Below are 21,763 nucleotides of genomic sequence, written 5' to 3'. Positions count from 1 at the left end.
AGGGCATAAAAAAAAATACTAACCCTTGGATCAAGTTTCCTACAGACTTTTACATTAAATGGTTTCAAAACAAGTGAACAGCACATGGACAGATCAAAAAGTTCCTTGTGGCCACAGTTGTTTTTAAAAAGATATGCTAATTAGGAAAATGAGGCAAGCCGGACGGGGGTCCTGCAATCTTTACCTTCTGATGAAATAATGGTTTTGAGTAGCTGAGCCAATTACTGCGATTCTTGGGGTAAGGAATGAAATAAATGTCATAATGTGATATCATCACTTTTCCATAATCCAAATGTCGTCTTAAAATGTCTCTAATTAACTATACAGAGAGAACCTTTAGGTTGCAAAGATCCAGTTTCTTTCACATTTTTTTAACTAGAGCCATGACAACAGAGTAGCTGGCTATCAATCAGCAGTTCTCACAATGGGAATACATCGACATTCTTGGTTATTCTTAGTGAGAAGAGAGGCGCTGGTGGCCAAAGGATAGGACAGAAGACCAGCTCACCTGGAGATCTCACCTGGAGGCTCTAAGAGGCCTTGAAACCATCGGACATTAATGTCGCAGAGCACAACAGTTGACGTTTTTGCTGAGTATGTTAGAAGATCCTGCAATGTTTTGCTTAGATCCAAAGAGAAAAGTGGGCTTGATTTTCTGGAAATGGGGCCCAGCTTGGACCTCGCTTTTCTCTGTGCAAGCCCCTTCCCCATTCTAGCCTCAGCCCCAGATCACTGTTAGGGAGTCAGCAAGAGTTCTCAAGACCGTGCAGTTATACAGCCAGGACCACGCAACACACCAGAGAGCCGGAATGGGAAGCCGCGGCTAAACCACACACACGTGACGTCCAGACAGAGGCCACGCTGGAGATATGGACTAAGGCTTTCTGCTACTTGTTTGCAAAATATCCAGAGGTCGCGAAGTGTTACACCATAAAGTGCCTAATGGCATCTGATATGAACAAAGGTTGAAAACATTAGCTAATTGTCACCAACAGAGGTCCTAAAATGAAATTAGCACAGACGACTACATCTCCATTCAACTGGTGAGGCAGACTTTTAGAGGAAGCTTTAAGATAATAAATGGCAATGCTTAGGATACCAAAGGCCTACAGATATCTCACTGGCTGCAAAAGCAAGAAAGCTTTCATGGGCAACAGAGGAAGCAGGAACCAGGAACCTTCAGTAAGACCGAGCATCTCCCCGGAGCAGGCTCCCCTGCACCCCTGGTCTCAGCTACAGCTCATCCCAGATCAGGGCTATAACATCATGATGTCCGCAGGAATGTAAACATATGGAAGGGAAGAAAAGAGCAGCAGAGTCGGAAAGACAAGAGATGTTTATAGGTGGCACCGTTTGCCTGAATGCACGGTTTCCATAGAATTCATGCCCTAAGGAAAAAAAGTCAATTATGCTTTTTAAAAGTGTTCTGGAAAGTAAGAGACATTCTGTGTGATTTTTTTAAAAGTTAACTGTGGCTCAGTGTTTGGCTTTTTTTGTGAAAATGATTCCACTTACATTGAATGCTGGTTCTTAACACCCTCCCGCTCAAGTTCATGCACATTTTATACGAAGATGGATGTGATGTGTATATATTTTATTAAAATTATAAAGTTACATGATTTATGTAATGATGCAAGTACCTGAAACTAAATACATATTTAGAAAGAGTGTCGACATAGATCATTTTCTTAAATTTAATGGAGCTGGCGCTCATTTTTGATCCTCTAAAAAACAAAGATTTGCTATTAATGAGGATAGTCAAAAGAACCAGCTATAACAGAGAGGGTAAGTAACCTGACCAAGGCCACACAGCTAACAGATGAGGCTTGGGGGTGGGGCAGGATACAAACTCAGGCATTCGGGGCGTCAGACTCCTTTACTGCGCCTGTATGTCTTCCTTCTCTCTCCCCTCTCTTATCTCACCCCAAGCACACTCCACACAAATCCAGGGCAGATCCCACGCTTGGTTCTGCTCTGCTCTTCCTGTTATTATGAAAACAACAGACATCAAAATGCAAGGAAGAAAAGAGAACACCTCCAATGACAGGTTTACACTAGGGAGGATTAACCAAATGACGGCCTGTAGAGTCTGAAAAGTGATCAGAGCAGGGCACCAAACTTGACAAGTCTGCTCCTACTCGAAACACATGGCAAGGTCGAAATGAGCACGGGAGGCTAAGACACGGCTGAGTCAAGGGGCAGGGAGAAGGGGCTAACGCCAAGGTGAGTGAGTTAAACCCAATCAAAGAATCAGACTGAGGACAGTGAGCATCTATTAAGCACCCATGACAGAATCAGGCACTCTAGAAGAGCCTCAGAAAGATTTAAGTGTGGGCCCCCCGGGTGGTTCAGTCCCTTAAGCCTCTGCCTTCAGCTCAGGTCATGATCCCAGGGTCTCCGGATCGAGCCCCGCATCGGGCTCTCTGCTCGGCGGGGAGCCTGCTTCTCTCTCTCTCTGCCTGCCTCTCTGCCTGCTTGTTCTCTCTCTCTCTCTCTGTGTCAATAAAAATTTGAAAAAAAGAAAAATTTTAACCTGACGTTGATGACAACTCCGCCAGTCTCTTATTCTCATTTTACAGATGAAGAACCTGATCCCCGAGAGATGAAGCAACTGCCTCAAGATGCAATCGCTAACACCTGTGAAGATTTGCACCTCGCTCGACTTAACTCTTCAGCGTGTACCCCAGACTGATCATATATGACGGGTCACGTTCAAAGCATCTTCTCCTTGAAAAAAGATAAGGCGGTCTGTGCAAACAGGTCATGCGCTGAGTATCCATCTGGGTCACATAGACTGGCACCTTCGAGAACCCCGGGATCGCAGGGTCAACAGATCATGGCGGCCTGCTCTCTGGCTCTGCTCTCCAGCCCTGTGCCTGCCGAGCTGAGTTGGAACCGGAGTGGCCTGGGTCATCTCAGAGCCAAACAAAATTAGCCGCTGCAAAGCCCTTTGGGAATGAATCAGTGTAAATAACCATAGAGCATGAGCCCCATCAAGTCTGAAAACAAGAGAGCTCAGACCATCAGAGAGAAATGACCAAGATGCATCTGGGAAGCCAGATAGACCAGGGCAAACCGGAGGGCAGAGCCTCATCCGTGAGGGGGTGGCGACGATGGGGCTCAGACAACAAGACGGTGAATTCCAGGTAATAAGAAACATTCATGAGATGGAAGAACCACCTGTTTTATGTAAAGCTCCGAACAGTGAGATCACAGTGGACAGCCACTCAAATAATGCCTTCATAATACAGAGTATTATTGAGAATAACTCAATTCACAGGGAGCTTACGATGGCCAGTACTAGATGGCCTGTCAGGAAAAACAGAACGATAATTGCAGAAAAGAATCATATCCTCAGAAAAACAAAAATTAATCAAACTAAGTTTGTAAAGCCAATCTGACAGACACATTGTCTGGACTCGTGCTCTCAAAAATACTGTCGCGTGTGTGGGGTTTTGTTCTTTTAATGCCAATTTATTTAGTTAATTTAATGGTTTTGTCCTGTTACTTCTAAAGTGGATACACTCTGTGACTCATAACATCTTAAATTTCTTCAATGATTGTAAGAAATTCATAATCACAAAGGACAGACTTATTTTCCCCAAAAGAAACAATGACAGAATGGTTTCTATATCTGTGGTAGAAAAATCAACCCTATGACCACCACCTTAAAAACAAAAATCTAAGCTCCAATCAGCTGGAGGCAGTTCTTGATCAAACACAAATAAAACAGGTAATAAGCAAACTACATTAACATCGCACTGAAATTAAATAGGAAAGACTTTATCTCAGATTAAAATTTAAATTTTTTAAAAATTTTAGAACAGTTTTGGATTCATTAAAAAATGGAAAAGGTGGGACAGAATCCCCTACTCGTCCCAGGATTCCCTATTATCAACATTTTATATGTGTCACAGTGAGTAACCGATGTGGTGTTATTAACTGAAGTCCACTTGTAATTTGAATTTCCATAGTTTTCACGTAATACCTTTTTTCTATTCTAGTATCCCATCTAGGACACCTCGTTACATTTGTGATATGGCCTTAGATATCCATGGGTCACAGCCCTCTCAGATTTGTGTCCTTCCTTATGATCTTGAGTAAAGCTCAAGTATTATAGAGATGCCCTTCAGTTTCAGTTGATCTGGTTTTTTCCTTATGGTCTGACTAGGGTGATGGGTTTGGGGCAGGAGAACCACAGAGGGGAAGGGTCATTGCCATCCTCACCACATTAGGCTGCAGACCGTCAACATGCCTTCAGCTGTGGCTGAAGTGGGAGCACTGGGCACATTTCTCCACCACCCAGTTACTCCTGCTCCACTTCCCATACTGTGCTTTCCGGAAGCTAGAAGTCACCATGCACAACCCGAACTAAGGAGTGGGGAGTTATTCCCTACCTTTCTATGGGCAGGAGAGCAACACAAATTATCTGGAATTCTTCTTCAGGGGATAAGGGTCTCTTCTCTCCCACTTATTTATTCCATCGTTTTTCACATGAATCTAGATCCACAGGTACTTCTCTTATACTTTGGGTTATAAGCCAGCACTACCACAATCAAGAGGTTCTGAAAGGAGATTTACTCAAGTTCATTGGCAAAAATTGGCCTGCCCGCTTTTTGTCTCCCGGCCGGGAAAGAGTGTAGGTAGAGTCAACTATCTCAATGTCACGAACACTGTAAAGGTTAAGATGCTGAAGATTCACAGGAAGAGATTTCCACTATTCTGGCTCACAGAGAAAAAAGGGATATTAGACCCCTTTGTTCCAGGGGAATGTCTCGCTTCCTTTCTGATATAGCCAGAATAAAATTCATTACATAGTCAGTATCTTCAAAGTTAAGCATGACTTGGTTATTGAAATTTTTGAACAAATGCTGAGTCCATACTTCTCTGTCTTAGAAATAACTTTGGTAGGGAGACAAACCATGAGAAGCTCTGGACTCCGGAAAACAAATGGAGGGTTACAGAAGGGAGGGGGTGGGGGGGTGGGGCAACCAGATGATAGATATTAAGGAGGGCACGTGTTGTAAAGAGCACTGGGTGTTAAAATGCAACTAACGAACTACTGAAAGCTACATCAAAAACTAATGATGTCCTATATATGCTGATTAACTGAATGTAACAACAACACAAAAAGAAATAACTCTGGTGATAGAAGTATCACACATCTCAACATACTATTTATTTCACTACATATTTATAAATGTGAAAAACATTTGCCTTTTAAAAACTGTTCAAAATATAGGTACTATGGGGGCACCTGGGTGGCTCAGTGGGTTAAGCATCTGCCTTCAGCTCAGGGCATGATCCCACGGTCTTGGGATCAGCCCCACATTGGGCTCCCTGCTCAGCGGGGGTCTGCTTCTCCCTCCCCCTCTGCCCCTCCCCACTGCTTGTGCTCTCTCTTGCTCTTGTGAACATAAATAAATAAAATTTTAAGTAAAAAAATAAATAAAATTAAATATAGATAGTATACTATGTGGAGGTACAAAAATATAATTGGGAGTTAGAAAAGTCTAGTAGATATTTACTACATATCATTCATTAGCACTAAGTACCTTCAGGCATAAAATGCATGACAAAACTCTAACAAAAAAAATACACGAAAGCAGTAGAACAGAAAGTCATAGAACACAGTATAGAAGGGAAGGAAATCGAGACAATAAAAAGCAGATTTCACTCATTCAATAAACAGTTAAGAACCATTATAAAGCTGGTGCGCTATGCTGGTGAAAAATAGTTACCAATTTTGGTCTCAGGTTAGTCTGTTGGGAAATAATAACAGCACTAGGGAAATGTGTACAGGAAAGGGTAATGCAGCAAGGCCTCGGCTCTCAAACCCTGCTCATTTTTCACATCTTCAGGAGTGGTCCTTGGCCTGGCAACTGAAATATGACCTTTGACTCCTTGGCGTATCTTACCAGGTAAGTGTCTTTGAACACCTGAGACCTTGGGCCACACAAGACAGTTTATGTTAACACTGGGATTTATGGCAGGGGAGTACTTGTTTTTGTAAGCCTGAAATGTTGGAGCACACTGTATGAATCTGACGTCCAGGGAGTTACAGACTGAGGAGATAAGGTACTGTATGCCTGTATAAGAGACCCCCAATAAAAACCCTGCACACCGAGGCTCAGGTGAGATTCCCTGGCTGGCAACACATAGCTTATTTTTTTTTTTAAGATTTTATTTATTTACTTGACAGACAGAGATCACAAGTACGCAGAGAGGCAGGCAGAGAGAGAGAGAGAGAGAGAGAAGCAGGCTCCCCGCTGAGCAGAGAGCCGGATATGGGGCTTGATCCCAAGACCCTGAGATTATGGACCTAGGCCAAAGGCAGAAGCTTAACCCACTGAGCCACCCAGGTGCCCCCATAGCTTATGTTCTTGAGAGAACAACATATTGCTGACAGAATTAAGTAATGTAAGCATCTCCAGTGGGAGAGGACAGCTGGAAGCTCGGGGCTGGTCTCTCTTGGATTCCAATTATGCATCTTTTCCCTTTGTGGATTCTAATCTGTGTCCTTTGCTGTAATAAACCATAACCACTGAGGATACCAGCTTTCTTGAGTCTTGTGAGACTTTATGACAAATCCTTGGACCTAAAGGCGGTCCTGGGAACATCCCAACTTTAAATTACAATGAAAAATGGAGGCCCATACTCTGAAAGAGAAGAATATACAATTTATGGGAGCTTATTACATAGTTATCTGAAGTAGAGTAGGAGGGTCAGAGAAGGCTTTCCCGAAGAAGGGATGTTTGAGCTGAGACATGTATTAGGAAATGGGGCACGAGTGGGAAGAGCTTTCTCGCATGGGAAAGTTCATGTGCAAAAGGTTCTGGTGGGGTAGAGCTAAGTGTATATGAGTAGCTGTAAATGGAAGGGTATGAATGGAGGAAAAGGAACAGAAAGGATGGGAGAGAGACTGGAGAGGCCTCAGGTGCCGGGACCGGTAGACCATACAGAGGACTGGGGTCATTATCCCAAGAGTAATGGGAAACTAATGAAAGGGTTAAAACAAAGGGGAGATCATCAAGGCAGCCTTCTGAAGTGTAATTCTTCCAAAATGGTGGAGTATTTACTGAAGGTCATGAGTAGAACGAGTAAAAACACGGTTTTTGGTACTTTTTATGGTACTTATGGTACTTTTTATGGTACTCAAGATGAGAGATGGTAGTATCTAGCCTCGGGTGGGAGAAGTGGAAATCCTAAAAATCGGAAGCTTTGAACAGAAATTTGGTAGGTCAGATTGAAAGGGATTGGTGGTAAATTAGAAAGAGAAAAGAGAGGTCATGGGAAATGGAATCTACTTTTCAGTCTTGTGTAAATGAGGGATGGTTGAGCTATTCACTGATGCGGGAAACCCTGGAAGTGATCAGGTATTTTTTACTGGGGATGAAGCACCAGAAAAACCACGCATTTGATCTTGGATACACTGAGTCCTAGCTATCTTTAGAGCTCAAAGCGGAGATGTTTATAAACAACTGAATACAGAAGTATGTAGAGTATATAAATTTAGTTTTTATTCACAAATTATACCTGTAGCTAAGCCTTCAAGGGGCATCTACTATTAAGCACCTTATATAAACGAACTCATTTTATCCTTACAACAACATGAGACAGACATTATAATGATCCTTATTTAATATCATGAAACTGTTAGACAGTTAAAGCCATTTGCTTAAGTCACACAACCAGGAAATAACCCCAGGTACTTCCTGTCATGCTAAGCTACCTCTCATAGTAAGCCAAGGGAGGAGATGAGACTAATTTTGGAGGCAGTAGGGAATAGAACAGGAGAGAGGTTTCGAGGGTAAAATTATTTAAAAATGGCAGGAGAAACTGAAAAATGTTAATATGAAGAAACAAGAGGGCATGAAGCATCCTAGAAGCTAAGAGGAGTTACTGTCTAAATGAGGACTTCTTAAAATGCTCTTCAGAGTCACCTAAGGGGAGCCTCAGTGGCGCAGTCAGTTAAGCGGCTGACTCCTACTTTCAGCTCAGGTCATGATCTCAGGGTTATGAGATCGAGTCCCCCATTGGGCTCTGCACTCAGCAGGGAGTCTACCGGAGATTCTGGCTCCCTTTTCATCTCCCATTGTCCCTACCTCACACTCACACCCTCTCTCACTAAAAGGAATAAATCCTTAAAAAAATAAATAAATAAAAAGTTGACTAAGAAGACGGCCAAGAGAGTGACAAGAGAAGGTCATGATAAACAGGAAATCTGTTTTGATGGCAGGATGGAGGTAGAGCTACACTGCAGAGGCAATGGAAGGCAAGGACATGAAGACAGAGCTATGATTTCCACAAATCTGGCCATAAAGAGGAAGAGAGACAGCAATACTTGTGCGAGGATATGGACGCAAGGAAAGATGGGTGGCTTGTTTGTATGTAAAATGAGAACACTGTAAGCTTTCAAGCCCATGGAAAGGATTCAGTTGAGAGGGAGGAGTTGACTATATGGGCAAGAAAAGGGTACAATGACAGTGTGAACTTACTCTTTACTCAGGAAGGGACAGATGCAAAATAAATACATTCATGTACATTCAGTAAGAGCCACAGTGAAAGGCTACTCCTCATAGAATGTCCCAGAAATTAGTAACACATCCAGGCTCTGCTACTTCTCCAGTTTATTCTCCTCATCTTCCTGTGACTCTCTCTACCTTCCTTCCTTACTTCATACCCCACGTCCTTCTCGCTTCACACACTCCATACATGCTGCGCTTCTGACTGAGAATGTTCTACCTTCTACCGAATGCTCCATCTCTTCACCCAGTTTCTGGTCTGGTGAAGATGGTCAATAAAGAGTTGTTGAAGCGATAGTGTTCGAAACACTTACTGAAACAAAGGGCTCTCTGAAATACATGATCTGGGATATTTGTTCTAATGTGGTTCTGCTTCCAGGTGCCAATATAGTAATTTCACCAACATAAATCTGAGTTGTATTTATGGTTCCACTCATAAATGGAACCCAGGAAAAATGAATAAACAAACAAAAAGCAGATTTGGAACTATAAATAAAGAGAACAAACTGGCAGCTGTCAGAGGGTTGGGCAAAATGAGTGAAGGGGAGGGGTGATACGGGTCTCCAGTTATGAGTAAGTCATGGAAATAAAAGCAGAGCTTAAGGAACACAGTCAATACATAATAGGTAATAGCGATGTACTAGGACAGATGGTAGCTATACGTGTGGTGAACGTATATCCTAAAGTATAAAGTTGTCAAATCACTAGACTACAAACATGAAACTACTGTAACACTGTTTGCCAATTATACTAAAGAAAATCATAAAAAAATTTTTACATCATATTTAAAGAAGATGTTGAAGTGTCGCAGGCATCCTGACCCTTTATCTTTGCTATATATATATATATTTCTTAAAGTCCTAGGTTTTGGGAGGTTTTTTAAAAATGTCTGTTTGTGCTTTTTAAGTAATCTCTACCCCTTAACATGGGATTCAAACTCCCAAGATCGGGAGTCACATGCTTTCCTGACAGAACCAGCCGGGCACCGCTTTAGTGTCTTTTTTAGATCTAGACTCGTATTCATCATTCCCACAAGTACAGAAACATACGCATGTGCCATTTTTTATCTAAAAAGCGTTGTCAAACACATACATGCCTGTACTTAGCATGTCAATGAATTCTGTACTAAGCAAGCAAGGTAGCAAACCAAATTCTAATCAGAGTATCAATTTATTAATTTACAAGGAGACACCCCACTGTACTTTCAACCAGATGTTGTCGATCTGACCAATGCCTATTTTCACCTTAGACAAGCTACAGCTCCATGTTGGTTGACCTCACATAAAAATGTGAGTGGGAACAAATAATCCAGTCAAGTAATGAGCAGAAGACATGAACTGATGTTTCTTTTCTCCAAAAAAGACAAACCAATGGTCAATGGACACATGAAAACACATTCAACATCAGTTGGCATCAGGGAAATACAAATCGCAACCACAATGAGGGGCCCCTGGCTGGCTCAGTTCTTAAGCATCTGCCTTCGGCTCAGGTCATGATCCCAGGGACCTGGGATTGAGCCCCGCATCAGGTTTCCTGGTCAGCAGGAAGTCTGTTTCTCCCTCTCCCTCTCTCCCGGCTTGTGTTCCCTCTCTCATTGCCTCTCTCTGTCAAATAAATAAAAATCATTAAAAAAAATTTTTTTAAATAAAATTAGGTTAAAAAAAATACCAAAACCACAATGAGATACCACCTCACACTTGTCAGAATGGATAACATTAACAAGTCAGCGAATGACAGACGTTAGGGAGAATGCAGAGAAAAGGAGAACCCTCTGACACTGTTGGTGGAAATGCAAGCTGGTGCAATCATTCTGGAAAACCGGATGGAGGTTCCTCAAAAATGTGAAAATAGAGCTACCCTACAACCTAGCAATTACACTAGTAGGTATTTACCCCAAAGATACAAATGCAATGATCTGAAGGGGCAACTGTACCCCAATGTTTATACCAGCAACCTCCACAATAGCCAAACTGTGGAAAGAGGCCAGATGTCCCTTGACAGATGAATGGATAAAGAAGTACACACACACACACACACACACACACACAGTGGAATACCACTCAGCCATTAAAAAAATGAAATCTTGCCATTTGCAACAACGTGGACGCAACCGGAGGGTATTCTGCTAAGTGAAAGAAGTCAATCAGAGAAAGACAACCACCATAGGATCTCACTTACATGTAGGATCAAAGAAATAAAGCAGATGATCAGAGAGGAAGAGAGGAGAAAATAAAATAAGATGAAATCAGAGACAAACAATAAACTCTTAATCATAGGAAACAAACTGAGGGCTGCTGGAGGAGAGGGGAGAGAGGGATGGGGCAACTGGGTGATGGGCATTGAGGAGGGCACGTGATGTAATGAGCACTGGATATTATATAAGACTGATGAATCACTGACCTCTACCTGGAAGTATACAAATAAGTAAGTAAGCAAAAATAAGTTGGGAAAATTTGAGTGGGACCATAAAATAGACCAGTGGCTTCCAGAGGCTTGGGGCAGGAAGGAATCTGAGGGGATGAGAAACTCTTCTACAACCTGACTGTCCTGACAGCTCCATGACTGTATGTGTTATGTAATTATTTAGAAGATCTTAAGAAGGTTCTTTGATTTGTGGGAAAGAGTTTTAGTACAACAAAGTCATACCTCACAGCTGGTGAGTCGATGGGACTCGGAGCCCTTGTATCGGTGTTCAAATCCTAGCTCTCTAAATGAATTGCTTGGTAGTAAGCAAATTCCTAGTGCGAAAACCTGGCTCTACCTTTTATTTTCCTGATCTGTAAAATATAGATATTTCAAAATGCAAGAGTTGCTCAAAAGTCATTTTGAAGATGTAGGAGGACAATGTAAAGTTTTTAGCACATACCTGGCACAAAATAGATGCTCAATTTAGCAATAGGTTTTCTCATAATGTTCAAGTCCTTTATTCAGGAATTCCTCTCCACCAGGCCATGCTTTAATGGACATCAACAACTTTGCCTTTGAGACTTTTCTCTACTTTCTTAGTCATATAAATATAACCTCGTTATATTTATACAGCCTTTCTTAAAACAGGATGCAAAACACTGATTGTTTCTGATTAGCAAATTACAACTGTTTTCCAGTCCTGCCTCTCAGATTTTTCCCAGGGACCACCTTGATTAGAATCTATGTGCTTTGTAATCTCTTGAGTCCTGTATTTATAGAAAATTTTCAGTTAGTCCTTACTCATAATAGATCACATCCATTTTGCAGAGACTTACTCAATTTAACTCTTAACACGCAACCTTGTATCCAAGTTGTTAGAGTGTACTTTCTCATCATGCCATGAATTTAAAGCATTATTTAAATATCTTCAAGGAACTAAGGTGAAAGCAGGCAGTAGCACCTTTCAACTGATCTATAGGAATCAAGACCAAAAAGAAAATAATCTTGCACAGATGTTGCTTAGAGCAACAAGCTTCAATCTGCTAGGATTGTCATTACTGTATCAGGACTTGACAGGAGCAGAAATGGGTAACTGATACACACACACACACACACACACACACACGCATACATATATACGTATACATAGATGTATACATATATTCATCTATGTATCATATATATCATATAATATATATGCATACATATGCATACACACATATATGTGTGTTATATAGAGAATGTATATAACACATATATGTGTGTATGCATATATATGTATATATTTATATATTAATATGTATGTATTAGGCTGGGGTTGTTCTGGAATGCAGCTAGCAAGGTGCTAACTCTTTCCGTAAGCTCACCAACAGCATCCAGAAGGCAGAAAAGGTAAGATACTGAAAGGTCACAAGATAGTTGTAAGCAGAAGACTTAGATGTCCTCAAATGCCATAAAAAAGAGTCTGAGTAAAATCGGGGGAGTGGTGGTCTCCAATCAGAGCATATGCCTGATTTCCCAGGAGACTAGCAAGAATGTCTGGATAAGGGCACCTGGGTGGCTCAGTTGGTTCAGCAACTGCCTTTGGCTCAGGTCATGACCCTGGAGTCCCGGGATCGAGTCCCACATCAGGCTCCCAACTCCATAGGGAGTCTGCTTCTCCCTCTGAACTTCTCCCTTCTCATGCTCTCTCTCAAATAAATAAAGTCTTAAAAAAAAAAAAAAAGAATGTCTAGATCAAGCAGTCTTGCGATAAAGTAGTGTTAAAAGAAGTATTCCCATCAGTTGATGCTCACAACTTGTCAAATGTGCCAGTCAGCCCCTGCCACAGAGAGGATTAATGATCACAAAACATACTTGAAATTATGACATGTGATACACAGTAATCTAGGAGACGCAGGAGTTTTATGGACATGGTCAGACATCTCGAGACATCTCTACACTTCTCCATGAAACAATGCTTCAAGCCTTCAAAGATCCTTCCGGGAAAAAAAAAGGAAAAGAAAAATCCAGTTTCCAGCCTTACAACATTCCCAAGGCTGGGTTTTCATTCTTTTACCAGAGAAATTACATAGGAGTTAGCCAAAATGAACATGAATCCATTTCAGGGAGTAGAGAGTAGACTCATGACCAGCCTGAGCAGTTGGTGACAAGGTACAAAGACAGAATTTTGATTTGTAGGTTTTATAACAGGACTCATTGTAAGATGAAAAGAAATGTGAGCAAAAATGCCAATAAGAGAGAGTGGCTTAGATTTTAATTCTATTTCAGCCCAAATATTAAACTCTCAGAAAAGGAAAGGAAGTTTTTAAGTATTCAAAAGGTAACAAAAACCCAGAATGCATAGCACCAAATTAATCTACCTATCACAACCCAAGAAGCAGTTACCTTCCTATGTTAAGAACATTTAGAAAGAGACTCCAACCGGAAGAGATTAGAAAGAAAATTAACTTTCTGTTCCTATTTTCACCTTCCTTCCTTTTTAGAACTTTCATAAAAATCTGGTTCAGTATCTCTATTATGTCTTTTTCTTACATAGACATGGAGAGCAAAATGAAACAGAGATGAGAGCTCAGTAGGTCGGAGAGGAACAAAATACTAGGACTTTGTCTAGTATTCATGGTATCTAGGCTTCATGGTATCTAGAAACTATTTACCAGGTTGACTGAGAATAAAGGATTAATACAGATTATGAAGCACCACAAATTTTTTAAAAGAAATTTTTGTGACTTTTAATGCTAGAACACTTGCAGTACTCTGGAAAAGGGGGGGAAAAAAAAAAGTCATGGATACTCATTTAGCCTCTCTGTGATCCAGGTTTCTCATCAGCAAAAAATGTTACTGAGATAGTAAGAGGATTAAAAATATACTTCCCTAGGACACATCATGTTAATAAATTACCCAACAAATCTCAGAAAAGAGGAGGGGAAATCCATCATTTTTATTAAAGCGTAGACTGTAAAATTCAAGACACAGAGAGATGTCAATGACTTTGGTCTGGGGATTGTCTTAACCATTAGTCAAAAGGTGGGGGGATGAGACCTTGGGGAAGGGGAATGGAGGAAGTCTCTGCCTGTATGGTAGGCAAAATTGCTGTAAGTTTCAAAATACCAAATTTCCGTCACAAACTTAAGGAAGTCACACATCCACGGAGGCAAAGATCCTGTCAGTTTATTAGGAATTTACTTTTTTATAAGGATTATCAGAGAAAATATATTTTGTGTCTATATGTGTTCATCTTGTTTCATAAAACAGATCCAAGTGTCTTGCCTACTGTAAAACGTGTTATAATAAACATCACGATACAGATTACATGGAATGAGCATTTGTGCATAAGGGATCGTGCTGGGAAATTCAGAGATGATATTTTTAAATCATCTTTTAAATCACAGGGGTTGGAATCTCTCCCAAAAAGGACTTCAATCAAGAATGATGTGTTCACTTAATCTACCAATTGAACCATAGTGTCTTTTTACACCTTCATGCCTAGCTGAGGGTGAGAGCCGATGGTCCCTCAGGTGAGATGACTGGACTCTCATGTTATTGGGGAGAGGAGTTTTTTTAAAAAAAGGTCAAGATACAGGAAAGTCAATTTAACAGTAGAGTTCAGGACAAAGGGGAAACCTTGCATAACTTTACTTAAGGCCAGGAAAGACGTCATTGACAGGCTAACAGCTGAGATGGATCTGGAAAGAGAAACAGAAATCAGTCATGTAGACCAGAGAGGGGTTCCTTGTTTCCGGGAGAGAAAACAGCACCGTAACATACCTAGGGAATTACAAAAGGTTCAAGGGACTCTTATAAGTAAGAGACATTCCATTGGAAGGTTTCATAATCCAAGTGACTAGGAATTTAACCTTTGCGGGGGGAGGAAAGGACTCCGCTACAGAAAATTGAGTGGGGGAGAGTGGTAGGAGCAGGCTTTTTATTTTAGGATCTATGAAAAGATATTTCTGGAAATCCTACTCAGGTTGAGCCAGGGTGATGAGAAATAGGTGACAGAATCTAATTAGAAAAAAATTGTGATAGACCAATTACAGCTGTTGAGTCATAAGTGAAGAATCTGGCATATACCCAACGTGGTAAGAGAAGACACGTGAAGACCACTGGACCTAGGTCAAGAGCAAGGTCCCTGCTTGGGAGACAACAGCAGAGTAACGGGAGCGGCTGGGAGGGGGACACCACAAAAGATGATGCGGTCATTCAAGAAGTGAGTTTATAACCATGTTTTAAGTCTTGGGCACCCTTGAGAGCCACATAAAAGCCATGAATTCGTCTCTCAGAAAGATGCACATACCCAGACCCATACTACATGGGGTCCATGACCTCAGGGCATTCAGAGCTCACTTCTGAAGACTCTTCTTTCAAGAACCTCCTTACAGAGTAAGAAAAGCAACACAGAAACCCTGACAGTGACTGTCACTAAAAAGACTGGCCATGAAGGACAGTTCAGCCAAAGAAATGGGGGATGAATAATCAATCAGACAGATGCGAAGCCAGGAGAGAATGACGTCATGGCTTCAAGAATGTTGCACATTTCCAGGAGGAGGAAATAGGCAGCCACACCAAATGTTATTAAGAGGTTACGTGGAATGAGAATGAACCATAGGCCACTGGTGCTCACAAGTCTGTGGATTCGCTGGTCCAGAAGCCAGACAGTTGCAAAGAGACGGGGAAGAGGATGTAGAATCCATGCGGATGCGCTCTTGGAAACTGGCAACCGGGAAGTGGGAATGGGCAGCGCAGGTAAGACAATGGATAGTTATTTATTGTTTCTGCGTAGGATGGAGGCAAAAGGTGAGCATGTTTCCTCAGTTGAAGGGAAGGAGCAGGGGAGTGAGAAAGACTGAGACAGAGGAGGGAGGACGACAATGAATTCAGTCACTTCTTAAACTTAATCAGCTCATTGTATGGAGCAGAGAGACATTTTCTATCAGGTAGAACCAAAATAAATAAATAAATAAATAAATAACCTTCATTGGTAGAGAGTAGTAGATAGGGAGGAGAAAGAACATGGAGACAACAGTCCCAGATGGCCTTTCTCACTCCATTATAGGGAAAAGTCACCTGTATGCGAGGGCAGGATGTGTGGTTAATGGCGGATAGCAGAAAGGTAGGCTCGTGTCACAGAGACTAGCACACGATCCCTCCCTCACTACCGTACACCAAACACCCCAAACAACCTAGGGCATACAGCGGGAGCTCAATGAATGCACACACAACGACCGAGTCCAGTTTGAGGGATTCAGGCACATAACATCATAGAACAGCGGATGTGCCAAATATAAAAGCTAATAAGCAGGGGAAAGTAAAAGGCGCTCCAAATTTTTTTAAGGTGTCCGAGAAAAGAAAGCCCAGACGGGCTGTTAGTTATTTATACATCCTTCCGCGGAGTCTCACGAGGAAAAGACAGAAGACCTTCTCAGGAGCCACCCAACCCCACCATCCTTGTACATCCCTACGACACAGGTATCCATTTAATGAATAAGTCGTCACAGACAGCTGGCAGATAAGACGGGCAGCGTTCTTCTCCAACACCCAATATTCTTCAGCAGAGACAGACAACACAGAAAAATTAGCTACGCTGTCAGTTGGTCACCTGGAGCTGCAGACCACACAAAAGAAAAAAAAAAAAAAAAGCAAGTGGGGACCAAGCAGACTTCTCAGCAGCACGCAGCAGTCCAGATAAATGAGAGGACTGGGTAATCCGCACTCCGTCGTCCACGAATGACATCTTCACGTCTAACACCATTCGCATTTGAAAACAACAATCCCTCTCCAACCCAAAGCAGCGGCCAGTGAACAACGGGGAATGGGAGGCGTATTATTAAATCCTTTCTGATCAAAGGCTGTTGCGCCAGATTCCCAGGGACTTGGGCTCATGATGGGGTAGAGACGCTGTGTTCAGGTGTCATTTGAATTCACATTATATCTAATAAATCACAGTATGTTCACTTGTCCTATTAAAACTGTATTCTACCTTACCAGGTCTGAATAATTTGTATAAAATTGATTGCTACAGTTCTCACTAGAAGCTCTAATTGCATTCCTGGTATAACTTAAAATGATAACCTTATCTTAATTAGTAGCATGATGCAGAAATGCTTTTGAAAGCCTCTGAGAGTTAACCTGCATTTTTAAACAGGAGCCCTGGGGCTTTAAAAAACACAACAACAACAACTTAAAAAAATATTCCTGTTGAGTACGAGAGGCGACGTTAATTTATCAGAACTACAAAAGGAAATAATCACATGGTGAGAGGACAAGCAAAGCAGCGAACGCCACCACTGATCAAAAAGTCTGCATTTCTCTTTGCAGAATCCCACACAATAGAATTCTAGGGCCCCAATCTCCTCGGCTCCTACCGAATCCCGGTGCCCACAGGAGTCTCTCTGATTATTCTGATGAAATTCACCATTGATGATAAGTGGGATGCTACCACCGTGGAAGGGAATGGACAGACTGGGTCATGTGGTGACCTCACACGGGCTTCATCACCGTGAAGGTCAGCTTTAGTATTCCCTTGGGTTCCCAGGCTAGGTTTCTCCCTGATCAGGCATTTCTCCCTTGTCCAATTAATTCTGGCCTTCCTCGTCCATCCCATGCTGCCCGGCACCCCCTTCTGCCTGCCCATATTTGCAACGTCTAAGCCAAGCTCTGGAAGCCAAGGTTTCCCATGCAAGAGAACAGACCATGCACATGCTTTCCATGTTATCACTCCGGTAAAGAGATCTACATTGGCTCACTGGATGACTGTCATCCTCTAACAGAAGGCACCAGGCCATAGGAAAATTAACATTTCAACCACCTTGAACTAGACAATGGCAAGATAAAAAGACTTCACAGTAATTCATCATTGTAAAAACACCAAGTAGATATTAAACATTCTCCAGTACACTGCTTGCAAAAGAGGGTCCTTCTAGAAAAACACTCTGCAGCTTGGCATATGTTCTCCATAGTCTACCCTAAGAAATATACTGGGTAGCTCTTATTATCATCCCAAACTATAACTGTAGCCACCTCCAGAAATGTTAAATACATGTTATTACAAGACGACGACTCTCTCAGGGTTGGCCTCTGAGGTCGGTGCTTTCTTTCCGTAAGCTGGTACCACTTGGGGAATAATTATCATCCTATAATGCAGTCTGGTATTTCCTTATCTGAAAATGAGTATGGATTCAAAAAAATTTTTTAAAGTATTTTCGCCTTACTAGAAATTAGTGAACAGTTTTATGTGGAGAGTTTAGTGCTGGTGGAGAATGTCGGAGCAGGTTATCATCACTGGAGCTGAATATAAAATTAGACAGCAAAGAGGTATGAGTACTTCTCACATTTGGGACTGGGGTAGAATGCAGTTCCAGCTCCCTTAATTTCTGAGCATAGAAAACAGTAAAATCGAACAGGAGACAACAGGCGAATACGGTTAGTTCGAAAGCAACCTTGCTTAAAGTTCCTGGTACCTTCTTTAATAGCGCTAAAACACAATTTTATTTTATTTTTTTAAAGATTTTATTTATTTATTTGACAGAGAGAGACACGGCGAGAGAGAGAATACAAGCAGGAGGAGTGGGGGAGGGAGAAGCAGGCTTCCCACCAAGCAGGGTGCCCCATACAGGGCTTGATCCCAGGACCCTGGTATCATGACCCTCACGAGCTGAAGGCAGACGCTTAATGACTGAGCCACCCAGGCGCCCCTTAAAACACGATTTTAAAAGATCTACTATATGCAAGGAGTTATGTGTTGTCATGGATGTGGGTGCAAACTGCTCTTACAAAATAGTAAAGCATTCCTTTAATTTACATGCAGCTTCTCTTCAAGAAGATAGGGCAGTTCAGAGAAGTATTATCACGTGACCTATATGGGCACAGATTTCCATAAGCAAGTTGTCCATACCTGGAAAGTCTTGTAACCGTATACAGGACTGGGCTCATTTTCTCTTATTTAAAACTATCTGCAGGCTTGAGAGAGAAGAGATCAAACTAAACATTTATTAGCACTGTGACAATTCAGCCTGAAAAAATCCCAGTGGAAAAGACATTTGAATCAATAGATATTTCAAATTGAGTGACCCCCAAATCTGTTTAACAAGACTGTGTGTTCTAGAGAAGGGAAGCCCCTCAGATCATTTCCCTTGCTTTCACACTCACCGGTGTGACAACCACACACTGACAACATCTTCCCACTGCAGCTTGAGTCGCATTCACAACATTAACGCGCTGAACTGAACGGGGGCTGTGGGAAAATCTTCCATCATGTTCCGACGGCCTCTGTATCACGGTGGCTAATTCTAACGCCCAGCAAGAATCATCATCATAACCTTTGCCAGGATCCCACCAAGGATGGTTCAAACTCCTTCTAAATGCATTAATCACCCCTATGAAAGTCACTGCGTGCTTTTAACGAACAAAGATAATGTATGTTCCTGGGATTATACCCCTGCATGCAGAATCATTAGAGAAAGAGAGACCAGAATTTATGATTAAGCCTTTGGACGTCAGGGCACTATTTTAACCATAAAAATCACAACCTGCAAGGAGAGTGGCCAAAGCAGAGGAACCATTAAAGGCTTATAATTAGCATCAATCAAGGTGTCACTACTGTTGACATCTTTATTACTTTAAATACACTAATCAAATACTTCTGCATGGAGATGGAAAGACTGATAGGCAGCTGGATGTAGAAAACATCTCTACGGAGCACAATTTAAAATGATCTGTTTGAAAGGTAACAAAACAAAAAAAGCTTTGGTATCAGTCAAGTGGGATCCAAACACACAATTCCGAGATGGAAAAACTCCAAATGGACCTACTGGGTTGGCAGGGCTCTCTTACGGATGTTTTCTCGCCAAGCATTACTCCGAATAAACCCAAAGCCGCATGTCCCTTCTGTGCAACCCACTGGAATTGCTTAATTTAGATGAAAAAATAACTCAGGGGAATATAAGCTTCAGGCTACTGTGTCAGGTAAATAACTAGCGGAGCGTTCCTGCCTGGTACGTACTGCCTAACGCTCCTCGCACACGGGCACACGGGAACGGAAGCGAAATGGAAAGCTCGACTCGGTGCCATTTACATAATTACAACAGGGCTGTCGATATTATCTAATTGCATCAGTACTCGATTTCATAGCACGTAGACTCTAAAATATACTGTTATTACTGAGGCTCATATAAATATTTCGATCTTAATGAGCAAGAAGCCATGCCGCGTCTTCGCCACCTCTTGAGCCCATATGGCATTATTCCTTAATGACTGTAATTTTGAAAAAGGTGCTCTTCTCCAAACAGTTTCTGGCTCTTGCAATGCTCACAAACTGAATCCTTGAGGTGAAGGGATTAGATAAGAAACAACGCGACACGCTTTTCAGGTAAGCGTCTGGCTTGGAAACAATTCAGAATTACGGATGAAGATTTGGCAAGGCAAATTATCCCAAGGGGACCATTTCAGCTTTGCCAAAGGAGATTATAATGGAGAACTTTCAGGAGAAAGCCTCTGGAGCCCAGCAATCGCTGTGGCTCCAAAGTTCAACTTTACTTGTAGGTTCCTTACTTGGTGTATCCACTGCGAGGTTTAAAATACAGATTACATTTTCTCTCTGAATTAAAAACAGGCTCCTTAAACAAACAAACAAACAAACAAACAAAATGTGTGTGTCCATCAAACACCAGGCAAGAAAAGTCGAAGGAAACTCCCCATTGTTTCTTTCCAAGCAACAATGAAAGAACTGAGGAAAGGGGACGGAGACAGAGCTGAAACAGTTGGAAGGAGCACATTACTCAAACTACATTGCTTACAAGTCACTGAAGGACTATCAGAGAACTCAAGCCCACCTCCATTTTTAATTTCATGGTTAAGAGAAGAATGTTTTCCAATACAGCATGATAGTCTCACAGAAATAAGGTAATAAGAAAAACGCAGCAACTGAGCTACTGAGAATCCCACTAGTTTAAGCCAATATTTATCAAATTGCCCCTTCAACAACATTATGCTACAATTTCTAGAAGGTTCCAAGACGCTGACCTCCTCTCAAATGATAATAGCAAATCCTTCTGGCTCTTAAAAGCATAAGGGCCTGTTTCATTTGAATAGGTTTTTGCAATTGACAAAGTTATTTTATACACATTAAATTATGCATGAACTGTGAGGTAGATATGATTCTTTCCATTGTACAGATGAGGTCAGAGACCAGGAGAAGTTAAGGAACCTTTTAACGGGCACCTAGAGGGAAGGTCTGCTGACTCAGGGCCCTCCTCACTTTACTCTGTGGACCCTGAGTTACTATCAAATGTTCCAAAACCTAATTAAGGAGAGAAATCACAAATTATAGATGCTGATTACCTACATGAAAGACAAATTTTAAAGAGTGCTTTAGCAAGAGCAAGTGGTTTCACAGAAAACCAGTTAGATGCACAATAAACAAGAATCTCCAAGTCTGAACATTGGTTTGCTTTGTTCACAGATCAGTCATCTTTCTCCTCTACTCCAAGATTTTGTTTTTCACTGGTAAGAGTCATTTGATTCTCACTGACGCACAAGGAATGGGGAAGGTTGTGTAATATTGTATGAGGCTGACCTTACCACTCTGGAAAAATTGCCAGCCAGACAAAAAGTGTCGGCTAATCATGAGTCAGGGATGGGCTCCAGAGTATCAAAGACCTTTATGTCGAATCCTTAACAAAGAAGCTTGGTATAAACAAGACTTCGGGGCTGGGAAATGACACAAGAAGAGGACAGTCACTTCCTCATCAGAGGACATAGCTTTTGCCAAAATGTGCTGAAATGTGTACACAGCACTTGCAAATAGACATGAGTGAGAGAGCTCCTATCAATGA

This window comes from Lontra canadensis, unplaced genomic scaffold (assembly GCF_010015895.1).
Source record: "Lontra canadensis isolate GAN:19392208 unplaced genomic scaffold, GSC_riverotter_1.0 scaffold21, whole genome shotgun sequence".
Classification (NCBI taxonomy): Eukaryota; Metazoa; Chordata; class Mammalia; order Carnivora; family Mustelidae; genus Lontra; species Lontra canadensis.
This window is presented reverse-complemented; position numbering follows the sequence as displayed.